Below are 14,529 nucleotides of genomic sequence, written 5' to 3'. Positions count from 1 at the left end.
CCATAGAAGGGATTCCAGAGTCAGCTTTGGGGTCTGGTTGCCTGGAGAACGTGACCAATGGTGAGGATTTGGGCAGATGGGCATGTCAGGCTCGATATGTGGGCTTATGGTTCAGCTGGGGAGGGGGCTGTTTTGAAATCGGGCTCAGGCTGAGAGTCATTAATGTATGTTGTGGCCAGGACAGCCTGCCTGGGTGGGCGTTGTCTCATGGGCCATGCCACTTCCTACCACTGTGAGGGTTAGACTCACATCCCCACAGCAAGCTTTGCCTGTTGAGGGGAAAAAGGAGTGCTCTTTGATACATGAGGTTCCCCCATAGGCCGGAATTTGAGCTATGGTCTGGGCACAGACGTCTGATAACCCAGGTTGGGTAAAGATGACAATCTCTGTCCTTGGGACATCCCATTTTCAGGATATGGGGAACGCTACCTGGGAGGCTGTTGGGAGGTTCTGGCTTAGGCTGTGTCAGACAGAGCATTAGTGCAAAGGGCAGCGTAGGACTTGGGGTGCCTTCGAGGTTCCTGCTGTTTGAAACTCACGTGCGGATTCTGCGCAGACCCCTAGGGCCCTTCTTCTTTCTGTAGGGCAAGAAGATAGTGTTGTGCCTCCTGACTGAACAGTCTGGAGGGTTAGTGGGCCAGGAGGTTGAGGACGGAATTCTGAATGCACAATTGCCAGTCCAGTTCAGTGCCGAGCACATGGCATTTCCAATGTGCAGCGTCTGACTTCAGATCTCCAGCACCTGAGTCAGGGCACGTGTCAGATGATCGCTCAGCCTGGAGTTTGTGTCCATGATGACCAACGAGTAGAGGGGTGGACTCATGAGGCCATGGAGGTCTTCCCATGCTGGGGCTTGGGAGCTGCTTGGAACAGCAAGCTTTCCTTCTGCGGGACATGGGGAGTCCGTTTGGATGGCACCAGGGTCCCCCGTATGGAAAGATGTCAGAGCAGAATTTCCTGCAAGGATGGCTGGAAAGCCCAGCTCCGCTTACCCTTCCAGTCAAGGAACAAGGCTGTTTTGAACTGGGGGCTCTGGGGCAAAGTGCCCAGGGGGCTGTGGTGACGGAGATCCTCATTTTGATGGGTCACAATGTTGGCTTGTGTCCTAGGAGACCATAGAATGTGGCGGGGGCTCAGGCGCCATGCAGGATTCTCCTACCCTGAGGGTTGGGCGCAGCTCCCAATAGCCATGTTGCCTTCTGGGGACAGGAGGTGTTCTGTTTTGTGTCTTAGGGATCAAGTGTTGGACCATATGTAGGTTATCCAAGGTTTGCCTCTAGATGCATATACCTGCAAAACTAAGCTTGGGTTCCACTGAGGTCCTAGGGTTATGTCAGGTTCCATCTTCTGACTCAGGGCCATAGACTTGGGTGTCTGCCTGGGGGTAGGTGTCTCACATGTGTCTGAGTGCTTTTTTTTTTTCTAAGGCGCCAACGAATTTGGGGTGGCCTCAGCGGCACTGAAGCTCTCTCCCAATCTGGAGTGTTTGTGAAGATGTGACAGGCAGAGTTTCCTTTGGGTGGGCAGGCTGAGTCCTGTGCTGCAGCTCCAGAGGCAACATACTGGTGGGCCTGTCCGCCAGGTCTTTGTAGACAAAATTCTGAAAACACAGTCTCAGGATAGGGATAGCGGCGAGGTGAAGGCAGGCCCGATCTGCGGACCGTGAGGGCAGTGCAGTGGGATCTGAAATGAGGACGACAGAGAGGTGGGAGCACAGGCTTTTCTGTCTGGGTTGTGTGTCTCAGTTGGCCACGGTATGTAGCGGTACCTCATGGGGCCATGGGAGATTCTGCCTCTGTGAGGATTCTGCCCGGCTCCCAAGGCTTTGGTGTCTTTTGGGGGGAAGACTACAGTGCTGTTTTCCGTCTCAGGATTCAAGTCATAGCAGGGATTCCAGAGTCCACATCTGGGTCCTAGCGTCTGAAGAACCAGACAGAGGGTGAGGATTGGGGCCTAGAGGCATGTCATGCCCAATATGCATGCTCCTGGTCCAACTAGCGAGGGGGCTGGTTTGAAAGCAGGCTCAGGCTGAGGTTACAATGCCTGTTTGTGGCCAGGGAAGCCCTCCTGGGTGGGTGTGCTGTCATGGGACATGCAGCTGGCTCCCACTCCAAGGGTTGGACCCCCCTCGCCATAGCAAGCTTTTCCCGTCGTTTGGAAGGAGGATTGCACTTTGATGCTTGAGGTTCCCTCATATTGCGGGATTTGAGCTATCGTCTGGGCACAGACGCCTGAATACCCAGGTTGGTTAGAGATGAAGTACCTGGCCTTGGCAGTTCCCACCTGTAGGATATGAGGCTGACCACCTGGGGGGCTGATGGGAGGTTCTGGCTTAGGCTGTGTCAGACAGAGCATTAGTGCACAGGGCGGCTAAGACATTGAGAGTCCTTGAGGTCAGTGTTCTTTGATCCACATGTAGGGATTCTGAGCAGACCCCTAGGGCCCTTGTTCTTTCTGGAGGGCAAGCAGAAGAATGCATTGTGGCTCCCGAATGAACAATCAGGACAGCTGGTGGGCCAGGAGGGTGAGGACCGAATTCTGAATGCACAAGCGCGTGTTCAGTTCAGTGCCCAGCGCATGGCATTTCCAATGTGCAGCATCTGACTCAAGATCTCCAACACCTGAGTCAGGGCATGTGTCAGATGGTCGGTCACTCTGGTGTTTGTGTCGATGGCTGACGAGTGAAGGGGTGGCCTCATGAGGCTATGGAGGTCTTCGCAGACTAGGGCTTGTTTGCTGCTCCGAATATCAAGCTTTCCTTCTGCAGGACAAGGGGAGTACGTTTGGATGGCACAGGGTCCCTCATCAGGAAAGACGTCGTAGCAGAAGTCACCAAATTGAAGCCTGGAAAGCCCATCTCTGCTGAGCTTTCCAGCCCAGGAACAAGGCCGTTTGGATCTGATGGCTGTGCGAAAAAGTGCCTAGGGTGCTGTTGTGACAGGGAGCCTCATTCTATTGGGTCACAATGCTGGCTTGTGTCCAGGGAGACCTTAGAATGTGGCAGGGACTCAGGTGCCATGCAGGATTCCCCTCCACTGAGGGTTGGACAAAGCTCTCAAGAGCCAGGTTGCCTTCAGGTTACAGGAAGTGTTTTGTTTTGTGGCTCAGGGATCAAGTGTTGGACCAAATATAGGTATTACAGAGTTTGCCTCTGGAGAGAGATGTGTGCAATCCTAAGCTTCGGTTCCATTGAGGTCCTCGGCGTATGTCAGGTTCCATCATCTGACTCAGGGCCATTTTCCTGGTGTCCACCTCGAGGTAGGTGTCTGGCATATGTCTGAATGCGCCTTTGTTCCAAGGCGGCAAATGAATTTGGGTGGGGTCAGGGGCATTGCAGGTGTCTCCCAATCTGTAGGGTTTGGGCAAGCATGACCGGCAGAGTTTCCTTTGTGTGGGCAGGCAGAGTCCTGTGCTGCAGCTCCAGAGGCAATATCCTGGTGGGTCTGTCGGCCAGGGCTTTGGGGACAAAAGTCTGCAAACACAAACTTGGTATAGGGCTAGTGGCGAGGTGATGACAGGCCTGATCTGTGGACGGTGAGGGCAGTGCCACGGGATCTGAAATGAGAGCCATGGGGAGGCAGTAGCGCAGGCTTTTATGTCGGGGTTGTGTGTCTCGTTTGGCCACGGAATGTAGCGGTAGTCTCATGGGGCCATGGGAGATTCTGCCTCTGTGAATAATCTGCCCGGGTCCCAATGGTTTGGTGTCTTTCGGGGAGAAGGAAAGAGTACTGTTTCCTGTCTCAGGGGTCCCACCATAGCAGGGATTCCAGAGTCAGCTTTGGGGTCTGGTTGCCTGGAGAATCTGACTGAGTGTGAGGATTAGGGCCTAGGGTCATGTCACACCCGATAAGTTAGCTCCTGGTCCAGCTGGGGTTTGTTTGAAAGCGGGCTCAAGCTGAGGCACCCAATGCCTGTGTGTTCCCAGGGCAGCCCTCCTGGGTGGGCGTTGTCTCATGGGCCATGCAGATTGATCCCACTCTTATGGTTAGACCCCCATCCCAACAGCAAGCTTTTCCCGTCATGGGGAAGGAGGAGTGTTCTTTGATGCTAGAGGTTCCCCCATAGGCCAGGATTTGAGCTATGGTCTGGGTACAGACCCCTGACTCAAACCAAGTTGAGTAGAGATGACAGTCTCTTGCCTTGGCATGACCCACCTGCAGCATATGGGGCCCGCTACCTTGGGGGCTGATGGGAGGTCGGGGTTCAGGCTGTGTCAGACAGAGCATTAGTGCACAGGGCGGCCTAGGACATTGGGGTGCCTTTGAGGATCTAGCAGGGTTATCCTCACGTGGGGATTCTGGGCAGATACCTAGGGCACTTCTTCTTTCTGGAAGACAGGCAGAAGACTGCATTTTGGCTCCCAAATGAACAATCTGGAAGCCTTGCAGTTCAAAAGGATGAGGACAGAATTCTGGAAGCACAAGTGCCTGTCTGTTCAGTGAAGAGTACATGGCATTTCCAATATGCAGTCTGACTCGAGATCTCCTGCACCTGAGTCAGGCATGTGTTAGATGGCCACTCATGCTGGCGTTTGTGTCCATGATGGCCAATGAGTGGAGGGGTGGCCTCATGCGGACATGGAGGTCTTCCTAGGCTGGGGTTTATGAGCTGCCCCGAACAGCAAGCTTTCCTTCTGTGGGACGGGTGAGTCCTTTTGGATGGCAGTAAGGTTCCCCATATGGAAAGACGTTGTAGCAGAAGTCACCGCATGTATGCCTGGAAAGCCCGGATCCGCTTAGCCTTCCAGCCCAGGAACAAGGATGTTATGATCTGGTGGCTCTGGGCCAAAGTGCCCAGGGGTCTGAGGTGACAGGGAGCCTCATTCTGATGGGTCCCAATGCTGGATTGTGTCCAGGGAGACCCTAGAATGTGGCGGGGACTCAGGCACCATGCAGGATTCTGCTCCCCTGAGGGTTGGACGAAGCTCCCAACAGCCAGGTTGCCTTCTGGGGACAGGAAGTGTTCTGTTTTGTGGCTCAGGGATCAAGTGTTGTACCATATATAGGTATTCCAGAGTTTACCTCTGGACATAGATGCCTGCAAAACTAAGCTAGGGTTCCGTTGAGGTCCTAGGGCTATGTCAGGTTCCATCTTCTGACTAAGGGCCATTGACCTGGGTGTCTGCCTAGAGATTGGGGTCTGGACTGTGTCCCAAGGCGCCTTTATTCCAATTTGGCCAACGAATTTGGGGTGTTATCAGGGGCATTGCAGGTGTCTCCAAATCTGGAGGGTTTGTGCAAATGTGAAGAACCGACTTTCCTTCCAGTGGGCAGGTAGAGCCCTGTGCTGCAGCTCCAGAGGCAACATCCAGGTGGGCCTGTCGGCCAGGGATTTGGGGACAAAATTCTGCAAACACAAACTCGGTATAAGGCTAGTGGCGAGGTGATGGCAGGCCTGATCTTAGGACCATGAGGGCAGTGCCACGAGATCTGAAATGAGGGTGATGGGGAGGCAGAGCGCAGGCTTTTCTGTCTGGGTTGTGTGTCTCAGTTGGCCACAGAATGTGGCAGTAGTCTCATGGGGCCATGGGATATTCTGCCCCTGTGAGGATTCTTCCCGGCTCCCAAGGGTTTGGTGTCTTTCGCGGGAATGGGAAGAGTGCTGCTTTCTGTCTCAGGGGTCCTGGCATAGCAGGGATTCCAGAGTCGGCTTGTGGGAACGGGCACATGGAGAACCATACAGAGGGTGAGGATTTGGGCCTAGGGGCATGTCAGGCCCGATATATGTGTCCCTGGTCTAACTAGCGAAGGGTCTGTTTTGAAAGCGGGCTCACGAAGAGTCACAATGCCTGTTTGTGGCCAGGGAAATGATTCTGGTTGGGCATGGTCTCATGGGCCTTGCAGGTGGCTCCCACTCTGAGAGGTAGACCCCCTTCCCCACAGCAAGCTTTTCCCCTTGTGGGGAAAGAGGAGGGATCCTTTATGCTTGAGGTTCCCCCATAGGCCAGGATTTGAGCTATGGTCTGGGCACAGATGCCTGAATAAACAGGTTGCATGGATATGACAATCTCTGGCCTTGGCATGACCCACCTGCTGTATATGGGGGATGCTATCGGGGGGGCTGATGGGAGGTTGGGGCTCAGGCTGTGTCAGACAGGGCATTAGTGCACAGGGCAGCCTAGGGCATTGGAGTGCCATCGAGGTTCCTCAGGTTGATTATCACGTGGGAATTCTGGGCAGACACCTAGGGGCCTTCTTCTTTCTGGTGGCCAGGCAAAAGACGGCATTGTGGCTCCCGAATGAACAATCTGGAGGGCTGGCAGGCCAGGGGGGTGAGGACGGAATTCTGAATGCACAGGTGCCGGTTCCGTTCAGTGCCGAGCACATGGCATTTACAATGTGCAGCATCTGACTAGATATCTCCAGCACCTGAGTCAGGGCATGTGTCATATAGTGGCTCACGCTGGAGTTTGTGTTCATGATGGCTAACGAGTGGAGGGGTGGCCTCATGAGGACATGGAGTTCTCCCCAGGCTGGGGCTTGTTTGCTGCTCCGAATAGCAAGCTAGCCTTCTTTGGGACAGGGGGAGTCCATTTGGATGGCATAAGTGTCCCCCATATGGAAAGATGTCGTAGCAGAAGTTACCACATGGATGCCTGGAAAGCCCAGCTTGGCTTACCATTCCAACCCAGGTACAAGTTCATATTGATCTGGTGGCTCTGGGGCAAAGTTCCCATGGGACTGAGGTGACTCCAGAGCTTGCCTCTGGAGACAGATACCTGCAAGCCTAAGTTCGGGTTTCATTGAGGTCCTGGGGTATGTCAGGTTCTATCTTCTGACTCAGGGCCATTGACCTGGGTGTCTGCCTGGAGGTAGGTGTCTGGCATGTGTCGAATATGCCTTTTTTCCAAGGCGGCCAACGAATTTGGGGTGGGATCTGGGGCATTGCAGGTGTCCACTTATCTGGTGGCTTTGTGCAAATGTGACCAGCATAGTTTCCTTCAGGTGACAGGCAGAATCCTTCACTGTGGCTACTTTGGCCCTATCCTGGAGGGCCTGTCAGCCAGGGCTTTGCTGACAAAATCTGCAAGCACACACTCAGGATAGGTTTGGGGTGAGGGGATGGCCGGCCCGACCTGCAGACCGTGAGAGCAGTGCCGCCAGATATGAAATGAGGGTGACGAGGAGGCGGGAACGCAGGTTTTTCTCTCTGGTTTGTGTGTCTTGGTTGGCCATGGAATGTAGCGGTAGCCTCATGGGACCGTGGTAGCTTCTGCCTCTGTGAGGATTCTGCCTGGATCCCAAGAGTTTGGTGTTTTTCACGGGGAATGGAAGAGTGCATTTTTCTGTCTCCGGGGTCCTGCCATAGCAGGGATTCCAGAGTCAGCTCCTGGTTTCGGGTACCTGAGATCCCGACTGAGGGTGAGGATTTGGGCCTAGGGACATGTCAGGCCCAATTTGCAAGCTCCTGCTTTAGCTAGCAAGGGGGCTGTTTTGAAAGAGGGCTCAGGCTGAGGGTCACAATGCCTGTTTGTGGCCAGGCCTCCCTCCTGGGTGTTCGTGGTCTCATGGGCATGCAGCTGGCTCCTACTCTGAGGGTTATACCCACATCCCCACAGCAAGCTTTTCCTGTCGTGGGGAAGGAGGAGTGCTCTTTTATGCTTGATGTTCCCCCATAGGCCAGAATTTGAGCTATGATCTGGACACAGACACCTGAATACCCAGGTTAGGTAGAGATGACAGTCTCTGGCCATGGCAGGTCCCACCTACAGGATATGGATCCCACTACCTGGGGGGCTGTTGTTACGTCGGGGCTCAGGCTGTGTCAGACAGAGCATTAGTGCACATGGCGGCCTAGAATATTGGGGTGACATCGAGGTCTGTGCAGGTTGAGCCTCACATAGGGATTCTGGGTAGACTCCTAGGGACCTTCTTTTTTTGGAGGGCAGGCAGAAGTCTCAGTTTTGGCTGCAGAATTCCCAACCTGGAGAGCTTGCCGACCAGAAGGCTGTGGACAGAAATCTGAATGCACAGGCTCCGGTTCAGTTCAGTACCAAGCAAATGGAGGTCCCAATGTGGAGCGTCTAACTCGAGATCTCCAGCACCCGAGTCAGGGAGAGTGTCAGATGGTCGCTCACGCTGGAGTTTGTGTTCTTGATGACTGATGAATGGAGGGGTGGCCTCAGGAGGCCATGGATGTTTTCAAAGGCAGGGTTTGTGAGCTGCTCCGACACCATGCTTTCTTTCTGCGGGACAGGGGGAGTCCGTTTTGATGGCTCTAGGGTACCCCATATGGAAAGGCATGGTAGCAGAGCTCACTGCATAGATGTCTTGAAAGCCCAGCTCAGCTTATCCTTTCAGCCCAGGAACAAGGTAGTTTCGACCTGATGGCTCTGGGGCACTACCCCACGGGGGCAGAGTTACAGGGAGCCTCATGCTGATGGGTAACAATGCTGGCTTGTGTCCAGGGATACCTTAGAACGTGGTGGGAACTCAGGCACCATGCAGGATTCTTCTCCCCTGAAAGTGGATGCATCTCACAAGAGCCATGCTGCCCTCTGTTGACAGGAAGTGTTCTCATTTGTGGCTGAGGGACCAAGCGTTAGTTCATATCCAGGTATTCCAGAACCTGCCTCTGGGGACAGATGCCTGCAAACCTCAGCTAGGGTTCCGTTGATGTCCTAGAGGCATGTCAGTTCCATCTTCTGATTCAGCGCCATTGACCTGATTGTCTGCCTGGAGGTAGGTGTCTGGCATGTGTCAGAATGCAAGTTTCTGTCCAGAGCTGCCAACGGAATTGGGTGGGCTAAGGGGCATTGCAGGTGTCTCCTAATCTGGAGGGTTTGTGCAACTGTGACAGGCAGAGTTTCCTTCGGGAGGGCAGGCAGAGTCCTGGAGTCCCTGTCCAGGCTCTGGAGGCCACATTGTGGAGGGCACGTGGGCCAGGGCTATGGAGACAAAAGTCTCTAAACACAAACTCGGGTTAGGGGGAAGGGTAAGCTGTTGGAAGACAGGATCTGCAGACCATGAGGGCAGCGCCTCGGATCTGAAATTAGGGCGCTGGGGAGGAGGGACCCCATGCTTTTTTGTCTCAGTTCTGTGTCTCCGTTGGCCACAGAATTGTGGGGTGGCCTCATGGGGATTTTGCACTCTCCTAAGGTTTTGGTGTCTTTCTGGATGAAGGAAAGAGAGCTGTTTTCTGTCTCAGGGGTCTGCCATAGTACAGATTCCAGAGTCTGCTTCTGGGTCCTGGTGCCTGGAGAACACGACCAAGGGTGAGGATATGGCTCCAGGGGCATGGCAGGATCGATATGCAGGCTACTGGTCCAACTAGCGAGGGGGCTTGTTTGAAAGCAGGCTCAGGTTACTGTGACAATTCCTGTTTGCTCCCAGGACGAACCTCCTGGATGGGTGAGGTCTGGCTCCCACTCTGAGGGTTTGACCCCCATCCCCACAGCAAGCTTTTCTAGCCATGGGGAAGAGGGAGTGCTCTTTTGTGCTGAGGTTCCCGCATAGGTTGGGATTTGAGTTATCATCTGGGCACAGAAGCCTGAATAACCAGGTTGGGTAGAGATGAGAGCCTTGGGCCATGGCCGGTCCTACCTGCAGGGGATGGTGCCCATTACATGGGGGGCTGAATGGAGGTCGGGCCTTAGGCTGTGTCAGACTGAGCATTAGTGCACATTGTGGCCTGGATATTGGGTTTCCATCTAGGGCCGTGCAGGGTGATCCTGACGTGAGGATTCTGGGCAGACCCATATGTCCCCTCTTGTTTTGGAGGGCAGGCAGAAGGCTTCATTGTGGCTCCAGACTTCCCAATCTGGAGGGCTTGTGAGCCAGGAGGGTGAGGACGGAAGTCTGAATGCACTAGTGCTTGTTTAGTTCAGTGCCGAGCATATGTCAGTTCCAATGTGTAACATCGGACTCAAGATCTCCAGCACCAGAGTCAGGACGAGTTTTGTATGGTTTCTCACGCTGGAGTTTGTGCCCATGATGCCAAATGAATGGAGGGGTGGCCTCATGAGGCCATGGAGGTTTTCCCAGGCTGGGGCTTCTGAGCTGCTCCGAAAAGTAAGCTTTCCTTCTACGGGACAGGGTGAGTTCCTTTTGATGGCTCCAGGGTCCCCATATTGATAGAAATGGTAGCAGAGCTCACCACATATATGTCTGGAAATCCCAGCTCAGCTTTATCCTTTCAGCCCAGGAACAAGGCTCTGGGCGATGTATCCAGAGGGCTAGTTGACAGGGAGCCTCATGCTGATGGGTCACAATACCGGTTTGTGTTCAGGGAGACCATAGAATGTGGTGATGGCTCAGACACCATGCAGGATTCTCCTCCCCTGAGGGTTGGTCAGTTCCCAGGAGCCAGGTTCCCTTCTTAGAACAGGAGGTGTTCTGTTTTGTGGCTCAGGGAACAAGTGTTGGACCATATGTCGGTATTCCAGAACCTGCCTCTGGGGACTGATGCCTGTGAAATGCACCTAGCGATCCATTGTGGTCCTAGGGGCATGTCAGTTTCCATCTTGTGATAGAGGGACATTGAACTGAGTGTCTGCCTGGAGTTAGGTGTCTAGCATGTGTCAGAATGCGCATTTCTGTCCGAAGGAGCCAACGAAATTGGGTGGGTTCAGGGACCTTGCAGGTGTCTCCCAATCTGGAGGGTTTGTGCAACTATGATGGGCAGAGTTCCCCTTCAGGAGCGCAGGCAGAGTCCTGTACTCTGGGTACAGAGGCCCCATGATGGAGGGCCTGTCGGTCAGGGCTTTGGGGAAAAAAAGTCTGCAAACACAAACTCAGGTTTGGGTGAGGGGCTATGTGATGGCAGGCCCCATAGGCAGGCAGTGATGGCAGTGTCTCTGGATCTGAAATTAGGGCAATGGGGATGCGGGAGGGCAGGCTTTTCTGTCTTGGTTGTGTCTCGGTTGTCCAAGGTTGGTGGGTTGGCCTCATGAGTCCATGGGATATTCTGCCTCTGTGGGGATTTTGCATGGCTCCCAAGGTTTTGCTGTTTTCTGGATCAAGGGAAGAGAGCTGTTTCTGTCTCAGGTGTCCCACCATAGCAGGGATTCCTGAGTCTGCTTCTGGGTCCAGGCGCCTGGAGAACCTGACCGAGGGTGAGGATTTGGGCCTAGGAGCATGGCAGGACCGATATGCGGGCTCCTGGCCCAGCTAGTGAGGGGGCTTTTTGAAAGCAGGCTCAGGTTATGGTGACAATGCCTGTTTATGCCCAGCAAGTACCTCCTCTGTGGGCGTGGTCTCATGGGCCATGCAGCTGGCTCCCAATCTGAGGGTTTGACCACCATCCCAACAGCAACCTTTTCTGGCTTGGGGAAGGAGGAGTGCTCTTTTGAGTTTGAGGTTACCCCATAGTACAGGATTGGAGCTATGGTCTGGGCACAGATACCTGAACACATAGGTTGGGTAGAGATGACAGCCTTGGGCCATGGGCGGTCCCACCTGCAGGGGATTTCGCCCACTACGTGGGGGGCTTACTGGAGGTCAGAGCTCACACTGTCAGACAGAGCATTAGTGCACAGTGCAGCATGGATATTGTGGTTCCGTCTAGCGCCGTGCAGGGTGATCCTCACGTGGGGATTCTAGGGAGAACCATAGTACCATTCTTCTTTCTGGAGGGCAGGCAGAAGGCTTCGTTGTGGCTCCTGAATTCCCAATCTGGAGGGCTTGCAGGCTAGGAGAGTGAGGACGGAAGTCGGAATGCATAAGCGCTGGTTCAGTTCAGTGCCGAGCACATGCAGTTCCAGTGTGCAGCGTCTGACTCCAGATCTCAACACCTGTGTCAGGGCGAGTGTTGTATGGTTTCTCACACTGGAGTTTGTGTCCATGTTGCCCGATGAATGGAGGGGTGGCCTCATGAGGCCATGGAGGGTTTCTCAGGCTGGGTCTTCTGAGTTTCTCCAACAGCAAGCTTTCCTTCTGCTGGACAGGAAGAGTTCATTTTGATGATTCCAGGGTTCCCCATATGGAAAGACTTTGTAGTAGAGATCACCTCATAGATGTCTGAAATCCCAGCTCAGCTTATCCTTTCAGCCCAGGAACAAGGCGTTTTCGATCTGGTGGCTCTGGGGTAAAGTGTGCAGGGGGCTGAGTTGGCAGGGAGCCTCATGCTGATGGGTCACAATGCTGGCTTGTGTCCAGGGAGGCCTTAGAATGTGGTGGGGGCTCAGACACCATGCAGGATTCTCCTCCTCTGAGGGGTGGACGCAGCTCCCAAGAGCCAGGTTGCCTTCGGGGGACAGGAGGTGTTCTATGTTGTGGCTCAGGGACCAAGCGTTGGATGATATGTCAGTATACCAGAACCTGACTCTGGAGAAAGATGCCTGCAAAAGTCATCTGGGGTTCCATTGAGGTCCTAGTGGCATGTATGTTTCCATCTTCTGTCTCAGGGCTATTGACCTGGGTGTCTGCCTGGAGTCTGGTGTCTGGCATGTTTCAGACTGTGTATTTCTGTTCAGAGCGGCCAACGAAATTGGGTGGGCTCAGGGTTCTTTCAGTTGTCTGCCAATCTGGAGAATTTGTGCTACTGTGATGGTCAGAGTTTCCTTCTTGAGGGCAGGCAGAGTCCTGTGATGTGGCTCCAGATGTCCCATACTGGAAGGCGTGTCATCCAGGGTTTGGGGACTAAAGTCTTTAAACAAAAACTCGGGTTTGGGTGAGGGGCGAGGTGATGGCAGGCAGCATCTGCACACCATGAGGGCAGTGTCTTGGGATGAAATTAGGGGTGTGGGGAGGCACGAGCGCAGGCTTCACTGTCTGGGTTGTGTGTCGGTTGGCCAAGGAATGGAGGGATGGCCTCATGGGGCCATGGGAGATTTTTCCTCTGTGGGGAATCTGCCTGGCTCCCAAGGTTTTGGTGTCTTTCATGGGGAAGTGAAGAGTGATGTTTCCTGTCTCAGGAGTACAGCCATAGCAGGGCATCCAGTGTCCGCTTCTTGGTCCGGGTGCCTGGAGAACCCGAACGAGGGTAAAGATTTGGGACTCGGGGCATGTAAGGCCCGCTAGGTGGGATCCTGGTAAAGCTAGCCAGGGGGCTTGTTTGAAATCGTCTCAGGATTAGGGTCACAATGCCTTTTTGTGACCAGGGCAGCCATCATGGGTGAGCATGGTCTCATGGGTCATGCAGCTTGCTTCCACTCTGAGGGTCAGACACCCACCCTCCCAGCAAGCTTTTCCTGACTTAGGGAATCAGGAGTGCTCTTTTGTGTTTGAGGTTCCCCCATAGGCTGGGATTTGAACTAAGGTCTGGGCACAGATGCCTGAACACCCAGGTAGGTTAGAGATGACAGCCTTGGGCCATGTCCATTCCCCCCTGCAGGATATGGAGTCAGCAACCTCTGGGGCTGACGAGGTCATGAATCAGGCAGAGTCAGATAGAGCATCAGTGCACAGTGCTGCCAAGGATATTGGGGTGCCATCAAGGGCCATGTAGGTTGATCATCACGTGGGGATTTGGGTCAGACCCAATGGGTCCTTCTTCATTTTGGAAAGCAGGTCAAAGTCTGCGTTGTGGCTCCAGAATTCCCAATCTGGCAGGAATGAGGGCTAGAGGTTGATGACAGAATTCTGAATGCACCAGTGCCGGTTCAGTTCAGTGCCGAGTGCATGGCAGTTCCAATATGCAGCGTCTGAATCGAGATATCCAGCACCTGAGTCAGGGCAAGTGTCAGATGGTCGCTCATTCTGGTGTTTGTGTCCATGATGGCCAACAAATGGAGGGGTGGCCTCAGGAGGCCAAGGGAGATTCTGCCTCTGTGTGGAATTTGCATGGCTCCCAAGGTTTTGGTGTCTTTCTGGGTGGAGGGAAGAGAGATGGTTTCCGTCTCAGGGTTCTCGCCATAGCAGGTATTCCAGAGTTAGCTTCTGGGTTTGAGCACCTGGAGAACCCGACCTAGGGTGTGGATTTGGGCCTAGGGGCATGGCAGAGCGATATTTGGGCTCCTGGTCCAGCTAGCGAGGAGACTTGTTTGAAAGCAGTTTCAGGCTGATGGTCACAATGCCTGTTTGTGTCCAGGGCGGGCCTGCTGGGTGTGCCAGGTCTCATCGGCCATGCAGCTGACTCCCACTCTGAGGGTATGACCCCTATCCCCACAGCAAGCTTTTCTGGCCATGGGGTAGGAGGAGTGCTCTTTTGTGCTTGAGGATTCCCCCATAGGCTGGGATTTGAGTTATGGTCTGGGCACTGATAACTGAACACCCGGGTTAGGTACACATGACAGCCTAGGGCCCTGGCCGGTACCATCTGCAGGAGATGGCACCCGCTACCTGGGTCAGGGAGGAGGTCGGGGCTCAGGCTGTGTCAGACAGAGCATTAGTGCACAGTGCTTCCTGGATATTGGGGTTCCGTCAATGGGCGTGCAGTTTGATCCTCACATGGGGATTCTGGGAAGACCCATAGGGCCCTTATCTTTCTGGAGGGCAGGCAGAAGGCTGTTTTATGGCTCTAGAATTCCAAATCTGGAGTGCTTGTGGGCCAGACGTGTGAGTACGGAAATCTGAAAGCACAAGCACCGGCTCCGTTCCATGCTGAGCACATGGCATTTCCAATGTGCAGCGTCTGACTCAATCTCCAGCA

The sequence above is a fragment of the Meles meles genome, chromosome 16, assembly GCF_922984935.1.
Source record: "Meles meles chromosome 16, mMelMel3.1 paternal haplotype, whole genome shotgun sequence".
In the NCBI taxonomy this organism is placed as follows: Eukaryota; Metazoa; Chordata; class Mammalia; order Carnivora; family Mustelidae; genus Meles; species Meles meles.
The sequence above is the reverse complement of the archived record's forward strand: the minus strand, read 5'-3'. Positions refer to the sequence as shown.